The sequence below is a fragment of the Herpailurus yagouaroundi genome, unplaced genomic scaffold, assembly GCF_014898765.1.
Source record: "Herpailurus yagouaroundi ecotype Mexico unplaced genomic scaffold, PumYag 164, whole genome shotgun sequence".
In the NCBI taxonomy this organism is placed as follows: Eukaryota; Metazoa; Chordata; class Mammalia; order Carnivora; family Felidae; genus Herpailurus; species Herpailurus yagouaroundi.
Genome location: NW_024412405.1, coordinates 28,110,414 through 28,137,163, shown reverse-complemented (window position 1 = coordinate 28,137,163; position 26,750 = coordinate 28,110,414). Strand labels below are relative to the sequence as shown.

Here is a 26,750-nt window from a genome sequence, read left to right as displayed (position 1 = left end):
TATTTGGGAACTAACCAACAGACACTGTGTGAGGCTCTTCTACAAGCTGAATATCTGAAGATGTTAAAACCTCCCTGTGGGATTGGCCTTCTTTTTTCTTAATTTTGAGATGGAAAAACACTGTTTTGAATTTCTTCTTCGCTCCAGTTGGCCAGCTTCATTGAAAAAAGGAGCGATGTTTCCAGCCTCATGGATGATCCAAGGAAGTTATTCCTCAGCTTTCAGGAAGAAGCTGGAGCCAGTGGAAATGTTACAACCCTGAAAGGTAACCCAGCCCTCCATGACAGAAATAACTCAGATGCAAAAGTACTCTTCTAAGACTGTTGGGCCAATTGGCATTGAGATTTAAAAATTCCACTAGGGAGAGATCTCAGCCCTGCTGATTTAATTACTAGGCTTTGCCTGACCTTATTTATTTAGATTTTTCTGTACTGAGTGTTGCTATGGAATCCTGCCTAAATTTATTTAGTAGTATTGAAAGAAAAAATTATGGCCCTATTTTGGTTAAAAATAACAAAAACAAAAATGAGATTTGTACAGCTAAGAAAAGATCTTATGTTAGAGAGATTTTTTTTTTTTTTTTTTTTTTTTTAATTCCCAGATGCTTGTCTGGTCATCCAAGCCAAATGAAGAGAATTGTTGGTAATTAAAAAGTAATTCACTGAAGTGAGTGCAGCTGTAGCAATGGCTTTCCTGCCAGACTCAATGTGATCTATAGAAGTAAATCCTAATTGTTTCAAGTGAAAAAATATTCTTCACTTATGAGGATAAATCTGAAATGTTTATTTCATTTATAAAAAATTTGGTGAATTTTTAGCAATGAAATTATAAAGAAGAAAGGAAAGTTTGCCAATTTGGCAAATATTAGCCTCACATATGTGTGCATCAGAATAATTATATACAAACTAAAATAAGCAAGTGAATATTGTACAGCCATTTTATTTCCTTTTCTATCCTTTGGGCTTAAAAGCCTTGAAAATAAGAGTCTGGAAAAGGGAGGGGAAAATGCATTTAAATTGTTTATTTGTTTTGACTTTTGAATATTGATAATACATTTAAACTTCATATTAAATATCACTAAAGTATGGATATTTTATTAACTTTCTTTGAGCATTTTCTTTGCCCAGTATTGTTTCTATGACCTTCAGATCTAAGTTTCTGCATGGTGAATACCTTCCATACCCACTGAAGGTATATGTTTCCTTTAGTTGTATTTCCCAGATTTGGGGTTGGGGGGGGACTGTTGCTTAATCCTGTTAGCACTTTGAAAAATTTCCCCCCTGTTTTGGTAATTACCATAATTTTGAAACTACTTATTTCTCTTTCTGTCTTCTCTAAGAGAGTGCTATTATTTTGAAGGTAAGGGCAGAAAATATTTTCACCCTTATTGTATATGCCCCACCTTCACACATCACTTTCAGTGCATAGCAGAGTCCTGGCACCCAGGAGAACATTGGTATAAGTAAACTGTATGAAGAAAGAGTGGAGGAATGATAAATCTTATAGAAACTCTTATAATTTATTTTGATTTTATTAGATGTTTACTGAAACGTATCAGTACTATTTTTAATGCATAAGAAATATTAGTACATGGGTTATATTTATTAATGAAATGTTGATTACTTGAAATAGAGGTGGTTTACTGCTCTACTTTTATTAAACATATGCATTTTTTATTACACTTATATTCAAACTATATAATGGATTCATTGAGAAACTGCATTAACCACAATTTAAAGCAAAGTTGTTTGACTGTAAATATTCTAAGAACTGAAGGATAGAATTATTCTCTGTCAGAGTATATATGTATATACAAGAAAAACTTTATGGATCTCAATTGTAAAACACGACCTTCTGAACTGTTCATAACCTTTATGTTGGATCCATAATTTAAGTTATGAAATAAGTAAGACTTCTGTATTTAAAATACAAAATATTTAAAAGTAGAATTCAAAGATTTAATAGCTATTATTGCTTTAGAGGTTTAAAAAGAACATAACATAAAACTGTATATGGAAATAGTAATAAGTTATTACAAGCATGAAGGGGTTAAAAAGAAGCACATGGATAATCCTAAATTAAAAATTAGAGCATATTTATTCATACAGTAAATATATTCTGAGACACTCTATGTAACTATTACTGAGAATTAAAAATTATTTAGCATTTGCTTTCACAGTTACTTTCTAGTGTGGGTGAGGCAAGAGACAATAAACATGAATGAATGAATGAATGAATGAATGAATGAATGAATTTTGATAGCGATATGTGAAATGAAGAGAAGTAAAGAGAAAAATGACAACTGGAGGTCAACCGATAAAGGTCCATGTCAGCAGAGACTTGAAGTATGGGAATGAATTATCTGGATAGCCAGGGAAGAGGTTTTTGGGGCAGAGGGAACAGTATGGTAAAAGGCTCTGTGGCAGAACTATCCCTTGATTGTTTCATAAACACAGGGTAATTTGTGTGTCTGAAATGAAATGAGTGAGACAGAGACAGGTGTAATATCAGATTGGAGAAGTGGCCCAGAATGACATGAAGCAGTGCAATGTAGCTTATGAAATGACATCTTTCATTTTGCGTAAATTGTGAAGCCACTAGATGGTTTGGAGTCAAGGAACATGTCTAATTGTCTTGAAAGGAACATTATTATTGTTTTGTTAAGAATAAACAATAGAAGGCCAAGGATAGAAGCAGTGAGACTGGTTGGAAGCTCTTGTGACTAGAATTCTTTACGCCCTAGTGTGACAATACCTTCTATTTATGACAATTGTCTTTTAAGATTTGTAAAACCTAAAATGCATAACAACTGTGATTTATTTGAATTTATCTTTAATATTTTGTCATAAAATGACTTTTACTTTTTCTTCTGCTTTTGGTACTATTTTTGAACTTGTACCATTTCTTTATCTGATTAACATGATTAATACAAAGACATGTAGCTTTATCTTAATATTCATGTACCTTGTGACATGTTGTTTACATAAACCATAACAATCCTGTGAGGCAGGAGTTATCATGCCCTACTTAACAATGAAAAGTAAAGCACCTAGAGGTTAATCAACATGCCTAGTTTTCTGCTATTAAATGGCAGATCTGACATTGAGATACAGGTGTCTTTGCTACCATGGACTGCTATTTTTCCCCTGAACCAATTGGAAGTTCCTAGTCATTATGGCTTACTGATTATAACCGAATTCAAGTGAAAGACTTATAGTGATTCTGTAATGCAAAAACATTTCCCAATTAGAAAGATTTAATAATCCAGAAGTTATGTCTTTGGCTCAAAATACATATACTGAAAATTCATATCTATACTGCTCAATTGTTTTCTAGCATAATGATATCTATAAAACACCTGCAAAGAAATTAGAAATAATCTGTCTACTTCACAACTTTCAGACTGATATGTTGGATAAAATATTTGGTCAAATTATTTATTTTTAAAATATTGACAAGTTGGCAGCACATTTCATATACAAACTCTTCCCAGAACAAAGTGTTGCTTATTACTTATGTTTTCTCAGTTAGCCTACCTGTTATACTCTATACATAACCCGTTATAGACTATACATAAGAAATAACCTACTTTCAAATCTGTACATTGTCTCAATCTTTTTTCTATATAATAGGAAATATGTGATTCTTGCTACTAAAAATCATTCTTGAGATAGTGCATTCTTTCCTTTAGTGTAACAATAAACATACCCAGTTTTTGGCATTTAATGGGAAAGAAATTTAAGACTAACAAAGTATTTGCAAGCACAGTTGATTTCTGTGAAGAATAGTGTGTAAAGCCTTGTAAACCCACAAAAATAAAGAAATACTAGTAATTTATCCAACTATTTTCATATTGCTAATACACTTGAATGGGTCAATACACTTGAATGACCAAAAATGTATTTTTCAATTTATTTGTTGCAAAGTGTTGCTGGATGTCTAATTGAATTACCCACTATTTTTCAAGGAATTAATAAGTGAGATATAAAAAAACATGCAATTACAAATATTATATCTTTTTAATATTAACATAGTAAGCTAAAATTAATATGCATTTTAAAAGTATAGAAAGTATGAATTGACTGAGAAGTGGTCAAACGAGAGAAGTGGTCTTGTGGGGGAAATTCAAAATATATCTCTTCTAAAAAATCAGTAACTGCTGTTGATATTTACCTTAGAATATTCCTTTAGCTTTTCATTTTATTTGGTAACTTTAAAAAAATTGTACATTCTCTGGCTGTGTGAAATGTAAAAATAATTTTTGAGAACTGTTAAAACATTTTTTTAGATGCCTCTCTATATTTCTGAGGATTTATTCAAAATATATATTGAAACACACCTTCCTAGGAAATCAACAGATTCATGGTAAAATATTTAAAATATCTATTTTCTCCTAGAAAAGAAAATAAACCTTTCACTGACTAACTGCAATTAAATTAGTTATTTTTAATGAAACCTTCCCAAACTTTAAGATATATTTGATAAATGAAATGCATATTGATAGTCAAACTTATAGTCAAAGTTTTCAATTGTTCCTTTTTAGTGTCCATGGCATGATCTGGAATAGGCATGTCCCAAACAAGGGGAACAAGTAAAAATCCTGGCTGGACTTTGACTAGTTTATGTGCAGCCCATTGAAAAAGGGATAGAGAAGTAGGACATGAGGTCAGGGACACTACAAGATACTAGAGTTCTTATGTTCTACATAAAGACACTGGAATATATTTGGATGAAAATAGGAAGCATCAAAAGTCTTGAGCAGAGCAGTGAGGATCTGAATTGCATTTCAATGAGTATATTTAATTATTCATTGAAAAAAAAAAAGTCAGACATTCCAGATTAGTAAGGGACTTATTCCTTTAAAGAATGACATTGAAAAGCTAAAAAAATTCTTACATTTCACTGACACTCATAATTCTGGAGGTAAACTCAATCCTTAAAATGTTTTTCAGCACCTGACTTGGTAAGTGAAAATTAATCATATGTCACCAAATTCTTCCCCATTAGCCCCAATACAATTCTTCCCCATTAGCCCCAATGCCAACTCTACCTTCATTGCAACAAATCCGATAAAATAAGAAAACAAACAAAAAGAAATTCTGAAAAAATCTGTTTGCTAGGTTTTTGTGTTTTGTTTTGTTTTGTTTGGTTTTACAGGGACTTAGGGATAGAAATTAATTTAAAGCTGAAGGGAACAGGTTAAGTATATTCTCTAAGTTTTATATTCTGCTGCTTGATGAACCTAGCAACTTGATAAAGGTGAGGACTTCACACTGGGTCAACATATATTTTAATACATAAAATATTTTATATGGGTGCCTAGGTGGTTCAGTCGGTGAAGCTTCTGAATATTGATCTCAGCTCAAGCTCCTAATCTCATGATTCATGAGATCAAGCTCTATGTCAGGCTCTGTGTTGACAGTGCAGAGCCTGCTTGGGATTGTCTGTCTACCTCTCTCTCTCTGCCCATGCCGTGCTCGTGCTCTATCTCTCTCAAAATAAATAAATAAATTTGAAACAAAAGAAAACAAAGTAAAATAATTTATAATTATGAGTAGGGACATTTTACCTTTCTAGATGTTTGTAGATATTGTATCTGCTTGTGGATAGGTAAGGATGGATTGTGAAAGAAAGGTTGGGACACTCAAACTTAGAACTGTATTGCTTATAATTATGAAAAACATTTACAGTAGTAAACCTCTAATCCAACTTACATTTAACTGTATTTATGCCTTGCTCCTTAGCTATCTAAAATCCTTAAGTTTCTGGGTATTTTTTTCCTTACACAAAGATATTTCTCTATGTCTAGGTTATTTCTTTCACAAACTTGAACTCAGTGCTTTCAAGTTGCACATCAAATGATTCTTCTAAATAAAGACAATATGTTTCCAAAATGTACCAGCTGATAAAATAATTTTCATCCCATTACATGTATAAGTCAGGAAGGACACGACTACAATATTTAATGGAATGATAGATAATTTTAAAGTCTTCTCACATAGTCTGAAATATTGTATTGTTAGAAAAAGTGATTAAAAATACTGCATTTATAAAGTAGATGCACAGAAGCATAGTTCTTCTGTCCTAATTTATCACTGTTAGTGGGAAAATGTGGAATCACAGAACCAGATATTTTAAAGGAAATTTCAGCAAACATATGGTACATGTATCATAAAAAATCTTTACATGTTTAAAGAGAATGGTAAAATACACATTGGGAATTTCACATCTGTGGTTTTCAAAAGACATTCACATAAATTATAATATTCATTTTGCACTAACATAATATGAAAGGGAAAGCACCTATTATTATCCACTTACTATAAAGCAATGAATTAATATCTAAATACAAGCTTATCTGTCAAGGAACTGAATGAGACAAGAATAAATTCCTTGTCTATGCTGTCTTCAGTTAGGTCCTCATTGTAACTTCGAATTGCTAAGGGAACATGAAAATGACATTTCAAGGTAAAATCAGGGGCGCCTGGGTGGCGCAGTCGGTTGAGCGTCCGACTTCAGCCAGGTCACGATCTCGCGGTCCGTGAGTTCGAGCCCCGCGTCAGGCTCTGGGCTAATGGCTCAGAGCCTGGAGCCTGTTTCTGATTCTGTGTCTCCCTCTCTCTCTGCCCCTCGCCCGTTCATGCTTTGTCTCTCTCTGTCCCAAAAATAAATAAAACGCTGAAAAAAAATTTAAAAAAAAAATTAAATTTGTATTTTTGTTTCTATTATTGATTGAATTATTTATTTCCTTGAATATTAAATGTATTTTTTATGTATTCTCCATATTTAAGTTCTAAGCAAAATTAAATATGCAATATTACTTACTAGTAATATGGTTAAGATGACAAGATGTGATGTCAGTGAAAACCAGAGGTCTTTTATGTACATTTGTCCTTACCCTTGCGAACAGATTCTGGAAGACTCTAAGCTTTGGTGCAGCTTTTAAATGCAGTTTGAACATAGTTCCATTTAATAAACAAACAGATGCAAAATTAAAAATCTAGTTTTCTCCTGAACAAAGCACAAATGGAGATGGAGAGATGTCAATATTTTTTTTTCCCAAAGAAAAAGAAATGTTCAAAACAAGGACTCCATCTCAGCAGTTTTGACATGTTAATGGGTTTCCCTTCAACCTCTCACTATTTATCACAGGCTATTCAACAGCTCATTAACCTGTTACTAGGCTTTTACATTGTGTGACTCAAGAATCAAAGTTTTATGAATATTTTTGGTCAATTACTTTCAACTGTGCTACCCCTAAAATGGTATTTGCTTTCCAAATATACAAAATATAAAGATTTTAAATCTTTTGGATTCTGTAATAAAAGCAGAAATATTCTATACAATTGAAAAATAAATTAAAAACTTATGTATTTCATTCATTCATTCATTCAATAAATATTGAGATTCTATATGTGATGAATATTATGTAAAGTATTTAAATACATTGGTGAACTAGGCAGGCTTTTCATATTCTCATACTATTTATGGTCTAGTCAATAGAATTGACTGCATATTTACTCTATGCTGGGCAGGTTACTAACAGCATCTATGAAAAGGGGACCAACAGATCTTGAACACCTCTGAAGCTCAAGAAATGAGATTACTGTTAAACACAACCAATGTATTGGAGGCAATTGAATTCGGGGGTATAATGAGGCCACTTGGAATAATAAAGTGAATTTTAAGGAGTTATGCAAATGTTAGATGTATTTTTCCTGTATGTCTGTGTAATTTTGTATATGGGAATATGGCAAATTTTTAGAAATTGTATTCAGTTTCAATTATGTTGTATTAGTAAGACCTTTTAAATTTTACTTAATTTTTAAATGCTATGTCTTCAACAAGTGTTGGAATATGACTGATGATTAATGAGGCAAAGAAGACCAAGTCTATTAAGGGAAGTATGGATTATTCTATTATACGTGGATTTTACACTGCTTGGGGAGGAAAAAAAACGTCGATTTCCTATTTTCTAAATATCTAGTAGTCTCAAACCTGCTCAGAAGCAGGGTTTCTCAATGCTAGGACTGTTGACATTTTGGGCTGGATAACTATTGTGAGGGTCTGTCTGTTCATACATTATAGGAATGGTTAGTAGCATCTCTGGCCCCTGCCCAATAGATTCCAATAGCTTCCCCAGCTCCTCTCTCCCAGTTTGTTGACAACTAAAAATGTCTCCTGACCCTGTTAAATGAATCCTATAGAGGCTGCAAATTGCTTTGGCTGATAACCATTGATTTAGGAAAACTGTCTCAACAAAACGTTGTTTTGATAAGTTATTTTGACCTATTTTATCTTTGGCTTTCAAAGTCTAAATAACATTTGCATCAGTGTTTTAAAAGGTAAGTTCAATGTGTATAAACTCATTGTAGATTGTAAAATGTATTATTTTATTCTTATGAATTGGGTATTTTGAATTATATTAAATATAAAATTTTAAAAAACCCTTTTCTTTAGCTTTCTCAAATGGGTAAAATTGATAAACTCTACATAAGAAACATACAACTGCCTCATCTACACAATAAAGATACTGCTTTTAAAGTAAATAGTCATGGAAGAGCATTTTATAGTTAATATTGTTTTAAATAAAACTGAAATATTTTGCAGGCATCAAAACTTACTTGAAATACATTAATCTGTGCTTATAATTTGAGTATCGTCTTATGTAGGTATTTCTATATTGATAAAACTTACTATTAAGGGCTTGTGCATATCTCCAAAAAGCCTATCAAATGCATTTCCATATTTTCCCCTTCCATACCTTTTATGTTTATGTTTGTCATGCTTTGCAAATGTAGGGGCACCTGGGTGGCTCGGTCGGTTGGGCAGCTGACTACAGTTCAGGTCATGATCTTGTGGTCTGTGAGTTCGAGCCCCACGTCAGGCTCTATGCTGAGAGCTCAGAGCCTGGAGCCGGCTTCCTATTCTGTGTCTCCCTCTCTCTATGCCCCTTCCCTACTCACGCTTTCTCTTTCTCTCTCTCAAAAATAATAAACCATGAAAAAATTTTAAAAAATGTAACTTGGAGGAGTGTTGGTATTTTTGGAGCTTATAGAGTTGGAGAAGAGTAACTAGTTACAATGTTATAATTCATTGCAGTTGCTTTATAGCATTATATCTAATAATCGGCTATTTTGTTTATATCTGAGAAATTATCTCCTAATCAATATTTTCATATGTAATATTCATGGGTATAGTCTTACAAATGCATGCATTTTTAAAACAAAAGAAGTAAAACTAATGAAGACAATTTTATAATATCTTTAGGCTTTTTCTCATTATCTCTCAATATGTCATTAATTATTTTCATTTCATTTACTTAATTATCCCTCATCCCATATTGCTCAACCATTCAGAGTTTCAATCTTAATTTATTTGGAAACTAAGCCATGATTTTAAGTTATTACTTTGGAAAGCGACTAATAAAATTTTATATTTGGAGTGAATTTACCTTCTTTTAATAAGTTGTTTATTCCTCCTCACTGTTGACCGTCTTTTCTAAGCTATCTCTGGTTTCTTTATACTTAACAGATAATTAAAGATTTCAAACTAAACATGATATTACATGGACAGTCTTACCAATCTTTTGGAATTTATGTATTTATTTCTTATTGCTAGAAAACATATATTATGACAATAGCTATTTCCTGTACTACTTACTATGTTTTGTTTCTCCTCTTAACTTGTAACACTCACTAAGCTTCTTAGCAGCAACCTGGATAGACCACAAACTTACCAGTGGTGGGGAGTTTCTCTGATGGGCATGAAATCTGTAATGATAACTACTTGTATTTGAGGCATGTCTAAATCCATTTAGGCTAGAAATAAATACTGCTACCTTATAGCTATCTGTGGTTACTTGAGACTAGCAAAAATAGGAATGCCAACGCATTTGAAAATTTCTTTTTAGCTTTGTCCTTTAAGGCACTTAACAACAAATTTTAGTGATATTTTGTTAATACCTCCTTTTTATTATTACCTTACTATTACTTTCCCAAAATTTTGTACCAGTTTTTCTAATCATCTCAATATCTCTTTCTAAACAGGGGAATAATGGAACAGGACTGAAGCTTTTAGGATTATAGCACTACCTCCCATACAACTGAAAGGAAATGGATAACTATGTGTGGAAACAGAGGTGAGTCTTCAGAAGGTACACATTCTGGAGACAGAGAGTGGGTTGGAATGACTTAGCCCTTGGAATCTTGATGGTAAAAAGTAGAAGGAAACAAGGGGGCAGATTTCAAATGTCATAAATAAACATCTTCAAGCAGAAGAAACAGTACCCATAACTCCAATATAAATAGAAGTGTCATCCAGTAAAGCACTGTAATATAAAACAAAAAAAATCTAGTAAGTAAAAAAACCCTATGAGAACCATGTGTTAATGGAAGTACAGAATCCTGAAATTCCATTGCTTACTTATCATGTAGGCAAAAATACTAAAACATGTCAAAACTTTCACTTAGTGAGTTTGTAAGGAATCCTTAGTGAGTTTGTAGTAGGAATAAGTATACATCTTTTGATTGAATGAATTTTAATATTCATTGGGTACCTCTTGATCTGCTTATCAGAAAGTAGTTGAGAAAATGGGATATAATATCAAGAAAAATAGATGTGGGACCTGTTTTCACAGGGCTCAATCGTTGGCTGGCATCAAAAAGTTAAAGAGGTTGGATTTGACATCCTGTATCAGAAATTTAAGGTCATGAAAAAATTGTTCATCATGATTATGGCCATATAGCATATTAACGGTCAATCACAGCAATTCCATGTTGTGGACAGAGGAAAAACATGGAAATGATTGCCTGCCTCTCCTTTTTTTTTTTTTTTTTGCATTTCTGACCCCAAAAGCTTGAACAGTATCTCTTAGGATAGATACATTACTTTAAAATGAATAGAATACTAGTAAGTCCTTTTGACTAGATAACTGCTCTGGGAATCTGCTAATACTTACACCCTGTTTATGTCAAAATATTCATATGGGGTTTAAGGCATCGGTGCAATATGAAGGAACTGGTATATGATAAATGCTACAGTCGTACTTCATGACCAGGCCTTAGTCCTGTTGTAGCTTGTTTTCCTCTCCTGCTATCTGAGTCCTATCTACTCCCAGTATCTACACTCAAATGTTGCTGTATTCAACATAGTTACTCATCGTCACCGATACTTATCCATTACAGTGCTTTACTGTGTCTCTACATTTAAAGGTTACTAACCCCAGGAATTAAAAATTTTTTTTAACGTTTTATTTATTTTTGAGACAGGGAGAGACAGATCATGAACAGGGGAGGGTCAGAGAGAGGGAGACACAGAATCTGAAACAAGCTCCAGGCTCTGAGCTGTCAGCACAGAGCCCGACGCAGGGCTTGAACTCACGGACTGCGAGATCATGATCTGAGCCCAAGTCGGCCACTTCACTGGCTGAGCCACCCAGGCGCCCCGGAATTAAAATATTTTTAAAAGCGTGTCCTTTATAATCTGTAGATCATTATTTTTGCAGTTCTACTAAAAAACTTTTAGCATATAAATATCAAAAATTTCACCTCTTTTCATAATACATGGTGAGATAATCACCAACAAATAATTAGAAATATCCTTGTAAAATTAAACTCAAACTAACCAAGCTATAGTTATAAGTAATAAGATGCAACATTTCTTTCTATTGAACCTTTCCTTTTATCTAGGGCAAGTTAACAAAGTATTGGTGAGCTATCACTTAGAATTGCTGCTATTTTATTTTATTCTCATCTGTAAAAATCAGTTGTAAAATATAGTTCCAACCATAGGAAGAGAAGTGGAATAAAGGTACTTTGGTCTACAGCACTTGAAAAAATGTATAACTAATTCCAAATCTCTATTAATCTGGTTTGACAGAGAAATATCATTTCAGTTATTAGCATTTTGTCATACTACCTTTTCAGATTCTTATAGAAGTCCTAGGTTTTCTTTTTGTTTGTTTTTGTTTTTAATCTGCCAAAATTCTTTTTTTTTTTCAACGTTTTTATTTTTTATTTTTTGGGACAGAGAGAGACAGAGCATGAACGGGGGAGGGGCAGAGAGAGAGGGAGACACAGAATCGGAAACAGGTTCCAGGCTCCGAGCCACCAGCCCAGAGCCCGACGCGGGGCTCGAACTCACGGACCGCGAGATCATGACCTGGCTGAAGTCAGACGCTTAACCGACTGCGCCACCCAGGCGCCCCAATCTGCCAAAATTCTAAGAAGTCCTTCATTTCTCTCCTCCCCTGGGTTACTGACTGCTGCCTTGAAAGTCAATGGTGACTTTGCAGCTTCTGTGCTCTTCCTGAAAGAATGGAAATTGGCCCAGTATCCAGCCTCCCTAGGCAATCAGAAGGTTTATTCCTTCCTAAGGTAAACCATTTACTCAGGGGAAAAGGCCAACATGATAGATGGCCAAAAATCTGGTGAAAATATGTAATAAAAATCAAATGGCTGAAAGACAATTTACCAAGTAGCCAGGTCATTAAATTGAAAAACTTACCTATTTAGCAAATATGATGTTTTCTAAGGATTTGAAAAATTCACAAGTTCTATAAGAACGTTATAGGGATGCCTGGGTAGCTCAGTAGGTTAAGCATCTGACTCCTGGTTTTGGCTCAGGTCATGATCTCAGTTTCGTGAGTTAGAGCCATACGTCAGTCTCTGTGCTGACAGTGCAGAGCCTTCTTGGGATTCTCTGTCTCTCTTTCTCTGCCCCTTTCCCGCATGTGCCCTCTCTCGCTCAAAAATAAATAAACATTAAAAAAAACATTATGGCTTTCACAGCATTTGAGTCTCCCTCATGAATTATAACTAGCAGTTCACGGTTACAGTTTAATTTTCATTTTAAATTGTTTTCTCTTTGCCTACTGTAGTCCTGTCCTACCACTTCCTCTATGAGTAAAGTACAGGATACCCTGGGTTCTTGCAGGGTTCGGGCTTATGACATTCGGGAATGCGTTTTCTTGTGAGTTTTGACTTACAAGCGTTTACAAAGGGTGGATGTCAATACATTTGTAAATCATGAAATTTTCTTAATTTCAACACACTTTTGATCCTAATCCAGAAATAGAACCTGACTTTATCAAATGTATAGCTGGTGTATATTGAAAAGAAATGAGATGTTCAGTGTCTGAAATATGAATGCATACACATTGGCATTCAAAACCAAAGCTAACTGGCTGAATCAATGGTCTGAGATCTAAACACACACACACACACACACACACACACACACACACACACACACACATATTAAAATTAAAACTGAACCAAAACTTCAAAAATATTCAAAGATGTTGAAAACAACCCATGCACTAAAATTTGCTAAAAATTTTGCAAATATTTAACAGGAACATGTTTTGTGATAACATGTAACTTGACAAGCATAATGAGTTGTTTTGAGTTAATTTATTAGCAGTGAAATGGCTTCCAAAATATAAGGCACTTCTCCCGTGGAATACTTAGCAAAGTCTCATGAATAAGCCAGAGCTTTCACATACATACAAAAATGAGACTTGTTTGAGGTAGCTTCCCCTACCTATCTTGTAAAACCTTCTTAGGCAAAGATATGCAAAAGGCCAGATTCTTCCTTTGGAATGGAAGATAAGAGGAAAATGTTTTTAAAAAGTGGAAAACAAAAACAAGCTGCAATTTTAATGCATCATTTTGAGACATCAGAATATAAAGAAAATACAACAATGTACTTGTAACAAGTTATACAAACCATAAATGAAAACAATAAGCTCATCACATGATTGATCCTATGCCCTGTACCTGCACTATAAAATTATTTAAAATGTTTTGGGGATAAAGAAATTGGTGCGTTAGAGATCGTATCAGCTCATTACCTGATCTATAAAAGTAAATCTGTAGAAGAGTTAAAGCATATTTATACCTTCTCGGTGTTTAATTGTTACTGAAGTATATGTTTCATATTTTTAGTAAAATATTATATATCCTTTCCTTGCCAAAGATCAAAAAGGAAAGGGTTCAGGAAAATGACATTTGAGAGTATGATAAAAGACCCAATCAAACATGTGTTTTACAGTAAGCACGTGACTTGCTTCTTCCACTGTTTAAACCATTTAAGGAAGAGGGTGAACTTACTGCTTTTGTATTCTTCAGTCAGGTTTATTAGAGAATATTGAAAGACATTTCTTGCTTTTCTCTGATTACAACACACTTTTAACCCAAATGCAATAAATCACTCATTTATTTGCAATTGTAATTTAAGCACAGTTTAAACACCATCAATAAGGTTACTATGTAGTCTTGCAGCGTACAGGACAAGAATGCAAATTTGCTGCTCAATTTCATTGCTAATGGATTTTTTTTCTTACAGTTCTTTCTTCATGCTTTTGTTACGCATTTTCTAAATCACCCACTGCTAAAGTTGTTAGGGAAGTGGTCCCTGGTTACATGGAAGTGATCTTACTTCCGCTCATACCTGCTTTGCCTGCAGCTTGATGCCTCAGACTTCATTGTGCATTCTGTGCTGGCGCCTCAGCCGGCTGTGTTGCACTAGTTGTGACACCGGCACTGATGTGCAGCAAGCATTTCTGTATTCTAGATGCTTTTGTTATACATCTTCTCTAAATTCCTAAGAAATGTTCATCTAAGAGTTCAATGTAACTGTTCAGCTGATTTAGGGTTTTAACTGAGAACCTGCCTAAATTTCTTCTTGTGGAAATTTTATCCAACCTTCTATGCAATGCATAGAATCTCTTTTTAACATTTGGTGTCAAGACAGGCTGAAATTTAAGTAAATTCCCAGACTCATTTACAATTTGTAGCGTCAATTTCAAATGTAGAAATTGGGAGCCCTACTGTAATGTAGTAATGTGATACTCCTAGAATTATGTGTAACATTTGTTAAATTAGTGAAATATCAACTCAGTTTTCCTGAGAAAGACAATTAAATGTGTGGTAATAATAATAATAATAATAATAATAATAATAATAATAGTCTGAGGTGGTTATAATACATAGGAGAGGAACAGCATCCATATTTGAAGATCAGAAATTGAAATATCATATATAACTTGGACAAAAACTAGGCTTTAAAAAGATCTGGGATCATAGAAAAGGAAAATTTATTCTAGCAATGTAAAGAATTTAGAATACATGCCAGCCTTCTAAAACTAGGGCTTAGATGCTGTAGATACTGTTTAAAATCTTCAGTGTGTTCTCTTTCATGCAAAATACACGTGTGTTCTCTCATGTATATACTTACACACACAGGGTTGGCATCTGCCATTGAACATGCATAGATACATAAATCTTGATGGGGTTTTGGGGTGATGGTGGGGTTTGGAGCCAACAGCCAAGGAAGAATTCTTGAAGACATCTTTGGTACAAAAAAAGGTGAATTTGTTAAAGCTTGGGTACAGGACCTGTAGGCAGAAAGAGCTACACTGGGGTTGTGCAGAGTGACTGATTATATACCCTCAAGTTGGGAATAAGGAATTATACCAAGTAAGTGTCTAAGGAATTTTGGAAGCAAGATTTCCAGGGCTCTGAGGGGCTAGCTGCTGTTAGGAAAATTACCATTTATTACCATTTAGTAAAACCTCAGTCATGAGACCCTTCAGATGTATATCAGGGGGCCATAAGCTTGGAATATGATTATCAGCATATATGTTAGGGGAGTTGAAAAAAAGGAGGTTTGCAAAGGAATTTTTATATGTTTAAGGAGACTCACAGAAAGGATCCTTGGGGGTTCAGGATAATGTTAAGCCAAGATTGCCTTTTGCCCCTAGCAAAGTGTGATCATTGGAGGAAGCTGAGCTCCTACAGGAAGATCACTCTGCCTGTTTCAAGGACTTGTCAATGAGCTGTAGATAGTAAGCTAATTAAATTTTTCCTTTGCCTTTGTTTCCCACACCACCATGGCAAGCACTTAAACTCCTTTCCTTTGCTCTTGGGTAGCCAGGAATGTCCAAGGAATATCACACATATTCCACCTGGGGTGGGGGGGAGGTGCTGTTAGCCTGTACTTTGCCCTCAACTTGCCTTATCTCCTCATCAAATCTGACTTTATAATCAGAGAAACGACCCTGTTTCTCAGTCTTCAGTGATATTGGTCAGATGTCTCTATAAAATAACAAAGGAAAACAAAATATCTCACACACACACACACACACACACACACACACACACACACACACACACATTTCTAGTTCTCTAATTCAAAGCCAAAAAATAACCATACCTATAGTAAATGGAAACCAATAACCTAAACAAGGTCCCTTTCTCCTGTTAGCATTTTTCTTTAGCTCTATCTTTACCAATGTTTTCTTCAGGCACACTATCCACTGTAGGCTTTCACTTTAATGTGTGTAATAGATGTGCATGTGTATGCTTATCTGTAATTGTATGATATTGTTTCATGAATATGTCTGTTCATGTTTTACACAAGTGCATTTTACTTTTTGTTGCTCAATAATTTGTTCTGAGTTATGCATGTATGCATAACATCCTATTATATAAACCAACTTCACTTTAATTATTTACTATATTTATTTTTGGTTGCTAATAATCCTCAGATACAATGTAAAAATGCCAAAAAAAACTGGATTTCATTGCCCATTTCTTCATTGCTAGTTATTTGAAGAACAAGATTATCATATTGATGCAGAAAATGCAAAGGCAAAAAAAAATGTAGATAAAATTAAATTTCCTTATAACTTGCAGGCTATTAACAAATACTTGAGACAGGCAGAGTATGACATTCCTCCAAGAACTCCCAATCTTAATGTTAATGCCTTGTTGAAGAAAAAAAACAACCTTAGCTTGACAATAGTTAGGCCTCCAAGGATCCCATAAATCTTTAACATATGAAAATTCTTTTGGAAACTTCCTTTGTCTCTACCCTTCCCAACTTCAAAGTATATGATCAGTTGCTCCTCATAATGCTCCTTTCTGCCCACAGGTCCTATCCCCCATATTTTAACAAAAAACACCTTTTGCACCAAAAATGGCTCAAAAATTCTTAACTGTTGGTTCTAACCCCCACTTCAAATCACATCAATATGATTGAACTGATGGAGAGGTGACCCACAGTCACTACCAGGGACAACCTTCCAATTCTACAGAAACTAAAATTGACACAGAAGAAGAATTTTTTTAAGTCATTGGATGAAAAATATAGATGTCTGTGTGACTTCTTCATAATGATCCTACATTTTGAGTTTCTCTTTTTGTGAAATCTAGAGGTCTTGTTGCAATTTTAAGAAGAGGGTGGAACTAGGGGCACCAGGGTGACTCAGTTGGTTTAGCATCTGATTCTTGGTTTCAACTCATGTCACGATCTCACAGTCTGTGAGATCAAGACCCACATTGGGGTCTGTGCTGACATCCCCAGAGCCTGCCTGGGATTCTCTGTCTCCCTCCTTCTCTGCCCGTCCCCCACTAGCACATGTGCACATGTGCTCGCTCGCTCTCTCTCTCTCTCAAAATAAATAAACATTCAAAAACAAAAGAGGGTGGAACTTCATGAGACAATGACAGTCTTCTAAAGCCAGCACAGTTTGGGACCTGCCTTAGCTGCTGCTTATGATATCTATGCTTAACCTATACACTTTTACTGGTTCTTTCATATAAAAAAATTTCCAGGTTAAGTGATAAATGGTCAGAATTGTTACTTTTTATTTTCTCTTGGAAATGCCGTCAATATGAACCCGTGTATATTTATAATTATTCTGATAAGGTTTAGCTGCCATTCTAAAGAAAATCCAAATAATATTGGTTTAAACAGGAGTAAAGCTTATTTATTTCTTACGCAGCTCTTCTTATCTACTCAATCACTTTGGCATTACATCAGAATCTTAAAGAGGAGGAAGCAGGAGAGAAAGGGGACAAGAGGAACTTTTGAGTCATCTTTTCAAATTTCCAGGCAGTTCAGCTTATATCTTGTTAGTCAACACTTATTCATGTGGCCATGCAATATGACTTCTTTATTCCAGGCAGCTGTGTGCTCATGATTGGGAAACTATTTGTTGCTATAGAGACAGGCTGGTCCCCCAAAATATGGCCCATCTTTGCAATTCTTTGTGTAACTATATGTCCTTTGCTTCTTTGCATCAAACCAGTACCTCTATCTGTCACTGCTTTTGACTTCAGAATGAGCATTTGAACTGTAGATTTTTTTTCTTGTAGTTCTTTGAGCTGTGTCAAGGAGAGTCCTCATCATTTGCTGTGCTTCTTGTCTTCACTTCTCTCCAGATAACTTCACTTCTCTCAGCCTCAGCTGCTTTTGGCAGCCCCAATATGTATTTTTGAGTTTGGGATTATATTTATCTCCAAGATTCTCTAAAAATGAGACTTCTGAGTTCTTCAAAAATTCAAAAATACATTCTTATGCTTTTGTAAAGATTCCAAGAGGATAAGGAGGAAATGCTGAAATACAGTCTTGTTTAAAGCAGATGTTCTTATAAGTATTTTAAATTCTGTTCCACTGAAAGAAGAAAAAGGGATAACAGGGGAAATTTTTGTTTAACTTGTAAAGAAAGAGTAATTAACAAGAAGTTGAATAAGTTTTCTTATAGAATAAGTACATAAGTTCCTAGATAATAATGTGATTAAATCATCCTTGTGGAAAAAGGGTATAGTAAATGGGAAAGAGAGAGAAGAGGCTGGAAGAAGCAGGTTGTCATTCAACTTGCAAGTGATCTCTCAACATTTTCCAGACCTGTGAATTTTAGAGGAATTTATTTTCCATGCTTTGTGATGTATTTGTTTTAATTAGATGTACACAATAGTTGTGACACCCTAATAACCAAGTACAGTTAGCATCAATATCATTGATATCATCAATGTAATAAATCAGTATAACAGCAGTCTAGTGGCATGGAGAGGTGAGCAAGGTTGCTCCAGGTTAGACTATACTGTAGGATTAGAAGTTACATAGCTATAAGGTAGGGCAGAAAAGATGTATTTCAGGTATGTTCAGTTGAAAGAAAAGCACTTCTGATGGTTTTTACCAACAAATACAGAGGAAAAAAAAAAACATTTTCCAGATCAATAGCTGCATACCAAGTACTAGCTGAGGGATATGTTAATTTATTCCAGCTATGAAACTTCATCTGTAACAGCAGCTGCAATTGGAGTCAATAAATGATTGAGATGATAATACTCTGCCATTATTCTCCAAGATCCGTCTGGATTGTGTATGATCCATATAGACAACTTGAAGGAGAATGTAGCATGAATCATCACCCCTGTAATGTTCAAGTTTTCTAGAGTGGCACTAACCTTGGCAACATCCTTATGATTGATTTGGAATTACCGTTTTCGTAGATATAACCAGTTCTAGTGGTCTCTATTTGACCTTTCTTGTTACAAGAGCCCAGGGAATCAATGTGGAAATTCTGCCAGTTGCTAAGTATGACTGTTCCAAATTATGGAAAATAACATCAGGATGTGTTCAGGGATCCAGCAGTCCCTCTGTGAAATGGGAACATGCCCAAATGCCATTGCTCACTTAACCTTCATAAGCCTCAAATCTGACTGGCGGAACACAATGGCATTTCAGGTGTCCAGGATTAAGGTCACTTCAGAGACAGAGTCCAGAAATCTCTCAAAAGTCTGATTATTTTCTCTTTGCCAATGCTCAGTTACCCTAGTAAATGGTCACAGGTTATTTGAAGGAAGGGAGGAAGAAATTTTAAGTATTTATTTTTTGGCTTTTTGGAAAGACTTGGCCTCTACTTCAATCAAGAGACTATAGGTCTATGAAATCACTTCAATATTAGAATTAATTTAGAGACTGCAGTTATCTATTAGGGTGATTTAAATACTTTTGTTAACCAAACTTACACTTAGTTACTCATATGAATTTAGTAGACTACCCATATGTTTCAGTTTAGAGATACAATGTTTAAGCAGTCAATTCTAAAAATTTCTGCCCATCAGATTATTAGGATTTTGGATTGACTTTGTCACCCATTATGGTAAAAATGCATTCCTTGTTTTTGACCATTAAGAGTCACAACTTGATCAAGGCCTGATTATCCTCATTGAGCTTGGAGGACTCAGTTCTGTGGCAATAGTTCCCACTATCATTTCTGGTTTACAAAGAATAGCCCGTCACAGAACTACTCAAGCACAGAAGGGTTCCACTCATGAATGTATTTTCTAGATTTAGCAAGGACTGTCCTTTGTAAGCTCTGTGGGACGTACTTAGCAAATTTTATATGATAAATCCATTCAAGCATTCCAGTCTACTCCAGCATTTGGATATCTTCATCTACAGCAAACTAAAGAAGGTCTGGTATTTCTCCTTCATTTAGTACAGTGCAGAATTGGGTCTAAAACAAGAAAAATATTAATGGTACTCTCCAGCCAGTTAGCCAAGCTATTGCATGCTCAAATTTCTTGAACATTGATATGATATTGAGATGAATTGGATGTGTAATATCTATTTTGGAAGTCTAAATTCAGCCTGATCTAACATATTCTCAAATTTGATTCAACACTTTGAGAATAGATTTCAACCCATGTTCCCTACACTTCTGTCTATATACATCTGAAAAATCTTGGTAATCCTTTTGTATATCAGACTTTCTCATGAGTCACACTTTGTACATCATTCTCTGGCCTTGTTGGAATTTAAGTCCATTTATAGATCTAGAAGTAATGACTTGTGGGTAGTTAGGCCTGGAGTAAGATCAGAAGTCCCTTAAATAATAATAGTACCACAAGGGAGGCTATAAAAGTTTTTTTCAGGCAAAAGTAGACCACCTCCTCAGATAGGGAGAAAATAGTGTTTCGACTGGTAAAGGAGGCTTAGCAAAAATTTAAGGATTCAAAGTCCTTGGCTTAAGTATAAAAGCATAATCCCATTACAATTTTCAAGGCCCCATTACTCCCTAAACATTGACTTTTTTGTCCCTAACAAGGATGCTTTCTCCTTCAGTTTACAATTACATGTTCCTTGCATCCTTTCAGCTCTCACTGGCAGCATCCTGGAAGCCCGTATTTTACTAGCAGTCTGTTCAAGGAAATTTAACTTTTCTTTATTATACTCCCCAAAATTTTTCTGGCCTCTGCCCACTGCCTGATTCCAAAGGCTCTCTCACGTGTTTAGGTATTTGTTACAGTAGTACCTCACTTCTAGGTAACAAAATCTCTTTACTTGGTAATTTTTTTAAATTTAAGTTTATTTATTTATTTATTTATTTATTTATTTATTTATTTATTTAGAGGGTGCGTGAGCAGGGGAGGGGCAGAGACAGAGGGAGAGAGAGAATCCAAAGCAGGCTCTGAGCCATCAGCACAGAGCTCGACATGGGGCTTGAACTCACAAACTGTGATATCATGAACTGAGATGAAATCAAGAGTCAGATGCTTAACCGATTGAGCCACTCAGGCACCCCTATTAATTTTCTATTATTCCCCCCCTCTCCCAAATAGCCACACAAGTAGTATCTTAAGGCAACACAGATTTGTTATGTCAAGGTTTCTGTCAATCAGGAATCTGGACAAAGATTAACTGGTTTCTCTGCTCAGGGTCTCACCAGGTTGAAATAAATTTTCCATTGGGCCTCCTTTCCTATCTGTAACTCAGGGTCCTCTTCTAAGCTTATTTGGATTGCTGGCAAAGCCAAATTCTCTTTGGTTGTAGGACTGAGCTCCCTGCTTTCTTTCCTGTGGTCCACCAGTGGCTGTCCTTAGCTACTAGAGACTATTAGCAGTTTTTTGCCCTGGGATTCTTTCCACTGCATTGCAGTTTGCTCCTTCAAAGTCAGCAGACAAATTGTTTATTTCACCTTGTTTTAAGAACTCCGCAAATTTGGGGTGCCTGGGCGGCTCACTCAGTTAAGTGTCTGACCCTTGATTTCAGCTCAGGTCATGAACTTATGGTTCGTGAGTTTAAGTCCCACAGGGGATTCCATGCGCATAGTGTGGAGCCTGCTTGGGATTCCCTCTCATTTCCTCTCTCTCTCTACCCCTCCCCACCCTCTCGTTCAAAAAATAAATAAATAAATAAATAAATAAATAAATAAATAATAAAATAAAAAAGAACTCAGCCAACTAGGTCAAGCCCACATAGTGTAAACTCCTTTTGATTATTTAAAGCCCAACTGATTAGTAAATTAATCATAAGAATGATATTCTATTATATTCACAACTTCTGCATTCATGCAAGGGGGTGGTATTATACAAATCATGAACACTAAAGGACAGGAATCTTTCAAACTATCTTAGAATTTTATGTATGACACCTAGTAAAATCCAGAAATATAAAAAAACCCACAACATTATACTCCTTATTTTCATGAAACTGTTCCATGACAGCAACTTATTGATCCTCCAAAGTTTTGTCTCCTATAGATACATTTTTTAGAAAATATTTATTTATTTTTGAGAGAGTGAGAGACAGAGCGGGGGGAGGGGCAGAGACAGGGAGAACAGAATCTGAAGCAGGCTCAAGGCTCTGAGCAGTCAGCACAGAGCCTAATGTAGGGCTTGAACCCATGGACTGCAAGATCATGACCTGGGCTGAACTCATGCTTAGCCAACTGAGCCATCCAGGTGCCTGTCCAATAGATACTTAATACAAGTGTCTACAGGTGATAATTTAAGTAACTGCTTTGACACTTCATGCCATAGACTACCAATGGACGTTTTACCACTGGAAACAGTCATTAAGCTTTTTAAAGAATTTTTTTAAGTGTTTATTTATTTTTGAGACAGAGAGAGAAAGAGAGAGAGACAAAACGCAAGCGAGAGAGGGGCAGAGAGAGAGAGGGAGGCATGGAATCCAAAGCAGGCTCCAGGCCCCGAGCTGTCAGCAGAGAACCTGATGCGGGGCTCGAACTCACAAACTGCAAGATCATGACCTGAGCCCAAGTCCAGCGCTTAACCGACTGAGCCACCCAGGTGCCCCTGTCATTCATGTTTTTAAATATAATCAGGGACAGAACCACATCCAGATAACCCAGACCCAATTCACAGAACCCACGATTAAGATTCTGTTCCTGTAAAATCTTTTAGTTTACTTATTTTTCTAAAGTTAGGGTCTGTGAAAGCCTAAAATTAGGGTCTTGTGAAACCACAAAACCACTGTGAATGAAATCGTATGAAGGATTTATCACAGTGTTTAGGTCTTACACAATTTGGGGGCTAGTTGGGGAGTATTTGCCATTCTTTATCCTGGCCCAAGATCAGAGAAGATGAAGGAGTAAATCACTTGGGAACTAGAGAAGCTGCAGTTCCAGCTGAGGACCAAACACATTAGACTAATGCCAACAAGATGACCAAACACGTTAGTGACATGTACAAGCTATCACGGAGACTGTCATTCTCCTTCAATTTTTACAGTATAAAAACATGGCTCCTATTTCACTCCTGCCTTCACACCCTCACAGAAATTTAGCCTGTCATCAACACTAACATGGGACCATATAGTAAAATAATTCTGAGCAAAGCGATTGTAGCCTAAGTTGACTCCGTAATAAACCCCACAATTTACAAAATTATAGCTACCTGAGATTCAAATGAAATAGTATGCAAACCTTTCTTAAAATATTACATTCTGTCAGGTAAGTAAATATTTACAGATGTTGTATTTCAAGGCATTTTTATAATAACAGAAATGTGAAATCATAGGCATTTGGACATTATTTTACATACCACACTTCTCAAAGAAGAAAATAGATTTGTATAATGCATAGTTTTGCAGTTTGTTTTACTAACATAGAACCATCTTTTACATTGCAATATTTCACAATTCTGTCTTCTTAAAATTATTTGTTTAGGCAGTTAAATTTTGACTTGACATTTCAAAATCCCTGATACATATTGCAAAGTTATAGAAAGTCATAATAGAGACAATTAACATCTTGGTTCATCTCTCCTATGGTAGTACCCGGTCCTTTGTTATAGGCTATAATTTACCTGTCCTTCAACACAATTTACAGGTTTCTCAGAACAGTAGTACTCTAAAATAGTAGGTTCTTGTAATACTTTACAGTTACATCTGAACTTCAGAAATTTTACATGTTGCTTTGCTTCTTTAGAGTATTTTCTTTTTTGTCGGCATATCTTATTTTTTTAAAAACATGTTTCACATTTCTCTTTGTGGGGACTATGTTGCCCCTTCTTTCAGATTCTGCATGCTTCCACTTCCTCCCAACCCCACCCTGGCCTAAAGCAATGACTCAAATATACCCAGAACTTAATAAATGTTTCATTGACTTGAGCATTCCCAGCAATGTTTTTATATTTGCCACAAACTATGTAGCTTCCAGCCTGAGAGTTTATATACATTTGAGAAAAAAATTATTGACTTTAAAATAACCTCACCCTTCACAAATCATTTAAATAATGAGGTTTCTTAAAGACTATTAATCAAACTATACGGAGAAGAGTCATAAATATTGATGAATTGTTTAATACTGTTGTTAATGACTGCTCATTTTATATAAGAATTCAATCTTTTTTTTCCTACGTATCATTTGGTAAAGCTCTTTACTGACTGAACAGAATGTGAATGATTATCAATTCTTTTCTTGCTTTGATGTACAGTCTGTGCCTGAAGGAAGATAAACTAAAGCATACATATATCCTCAAAGTTGTGATGCTTGTTCAGAAACGATATGAATTTGAAAGATTATGCAGATAACATCATTCAAATAGCGTGGCTTCCTATTTCCTGATTTTTTTTTTTTTGCATTTGTAAGTCTTTGTAAATTCTATAAACTCTCGAATTGTCCACAATTATTCACCAGCTATGCATGAATACCCATGTATCCAGGCTGAATACTGTAATTATCAGGACTGATTTTTATTGTGAAGTTATAACCACTTCATCTCTTTCAAATGTGAATCAGACTTATAAGAATGTTATGTGCTTTGTAAATGGTAATTAGGTAAATATGTGAAAAAAAAGAATGACTTTAAAGGGGAAACTGTAATGGTTTTCTGACTTAACAAATTAGAACGGTGGCTGATTACAACTGAATATTTATTGAAGATGTCTTTTTAAAAAAATCAAATATTTTAAGAGTCTTCATTGCTTCCTGAGTCAAAATTGGATTGCTTGACTTGTAAAAGTCAAGGTTTTAACCTCTTCCCATCTTAGACTTAAGTACTTTCATATGCGATATATAGATATAGTTTTAAATCTGTGCTTGAAAAGTAAAAGATGCAAATGAGCACAGGGTAGCTAAATTAACATGGAGCAGAAGCTATATAAGAAGATTTGAGAAGTAGGCATAAGGCAAAAAGGTTTTGGAAAGAAAGTGCTAATTCAAGTATAAAGATTCTATGCTTTCTTCTTTCTAAAAATTTTGTACATCATCCTACCATGTTCATCATGTCTGATAATTATGGCTTGTTTCTGATATTATAATATTTCTCCATAAAGTAAATAGTTTTACTACTGGCATAAATAAAGTTATAGTACCTTAAAGATTACAGTTTGTTGGGATTATCTTCCTAGAGATATTATGTATCAAAAATCAATCAGTATAAGATAGTTAAGCAATAAACATCAATTTATCTACCATATACATAAATCTGACTTTCAAGGAATCCTAACTGAAGTTACCTTACCCTGCTAAATGCCCGAATTATAGACACTTTCCCAGAGTAGCTGCATCTGTTGTTGGACTAGGTCACATTGACAGTCTTAAAACAAAACAAACAAAAAACAGGTTATAAATGTATGGAAAATAAAGAAACAAACAAAAACTAGTGTCTTACTTACAGAAATTTTCAAAAGTGATATCTTGCATTTTTATTGTAGTAATATTTCCCTGAATTTTTACCCTATCAACATGAAAGATCTTATGGGGATTATCCAAATATAAACTCATTCTAATGAAAGGTGATTTTACTACTGAGGAAGAGACATTTACCTGGTTCAACTAAGCAACTTACACATACTTAGTTCCATCATGTTTTTATTTTTTACAAAGATATTTAAGGGTACCTGGGTGGCTCATTGGTTAAGCGTCAACTCTTGGTTTCAGCTCAGGTCATGATTTCAGGGTTAGTGAGTTCGAGACCTGGGGGTAGGGCTCCACACTGACAGGATTCTCTCTCTCCCTCTCTCTGCCACTCCCCTGCTCTCTTGCTCTCTCTCCCTGTTCTCTCCAAATAAATATAATAAACTTAAAAAAAATTTTAAAAGATGCTTAGTCAACATCCTTCAATTTATCTAATATGTAATTATGAACTTAAATTCTTCCAAATTCTAGAGAATCTAATCACATTTAGGAAGTAATGTAAATGGATCTGTTAGAATAAAAGTTGGAGATGAAGACATCATTAAAAAGTCTGATTTTACAAGGAAATAGAGCATTCAAAATTCAACCTCATGAAGTCATGGTGTGGGTGGTGGCTATTTCAGTTTGGTTTAGTGAAATAAAATGGAGGTAGCATTCTACATAAAGTATAACATCAACTATACTTTAAATATATAGGGTCAATTTATGTATAATGTGAAATTCAATTTTTATCTTTCACCTTTTTGGGATGTGGGTTTTTTTTTTTTTCTGAATGGTTAAGAAGGATAGTTATTTGTTTGGCTTTGTCACATATATACATAACCAGCATATTTTTTTCCCTCTGGCTTTCTATCCCGACTTCAAGTGTTCAATTTTGTGATGTTTCTGACAGAGGCGGTGGTGACCAGTGTGCTCCAGACCTCGTCTTTGTGCTGCTGCCTCTGGGCCGTGGAGTCCCAGCAAACACCTCATACAGGTCTGCTTGCTTTGGATTACTTCTTCACAAAGG

At 34.9% G+C, this 26,750-nt stretch overlaps 1 long non-coding RNA gene across 1 annotated transcript; it reads left to right on the top strand.

The window, feature by feature from the left end:
• Window positions 1-26,750, top strand: LOC121037809 (uncharacterized). Its single transcript, XR_005793999.1, has 3 exons — window positions 1-265; window positions 10,050-10,141; window positions 26,634-26,750. It is a non-coding gene; the product is annotated as an uncharacterized LOC121037809 (long non-coding RNA).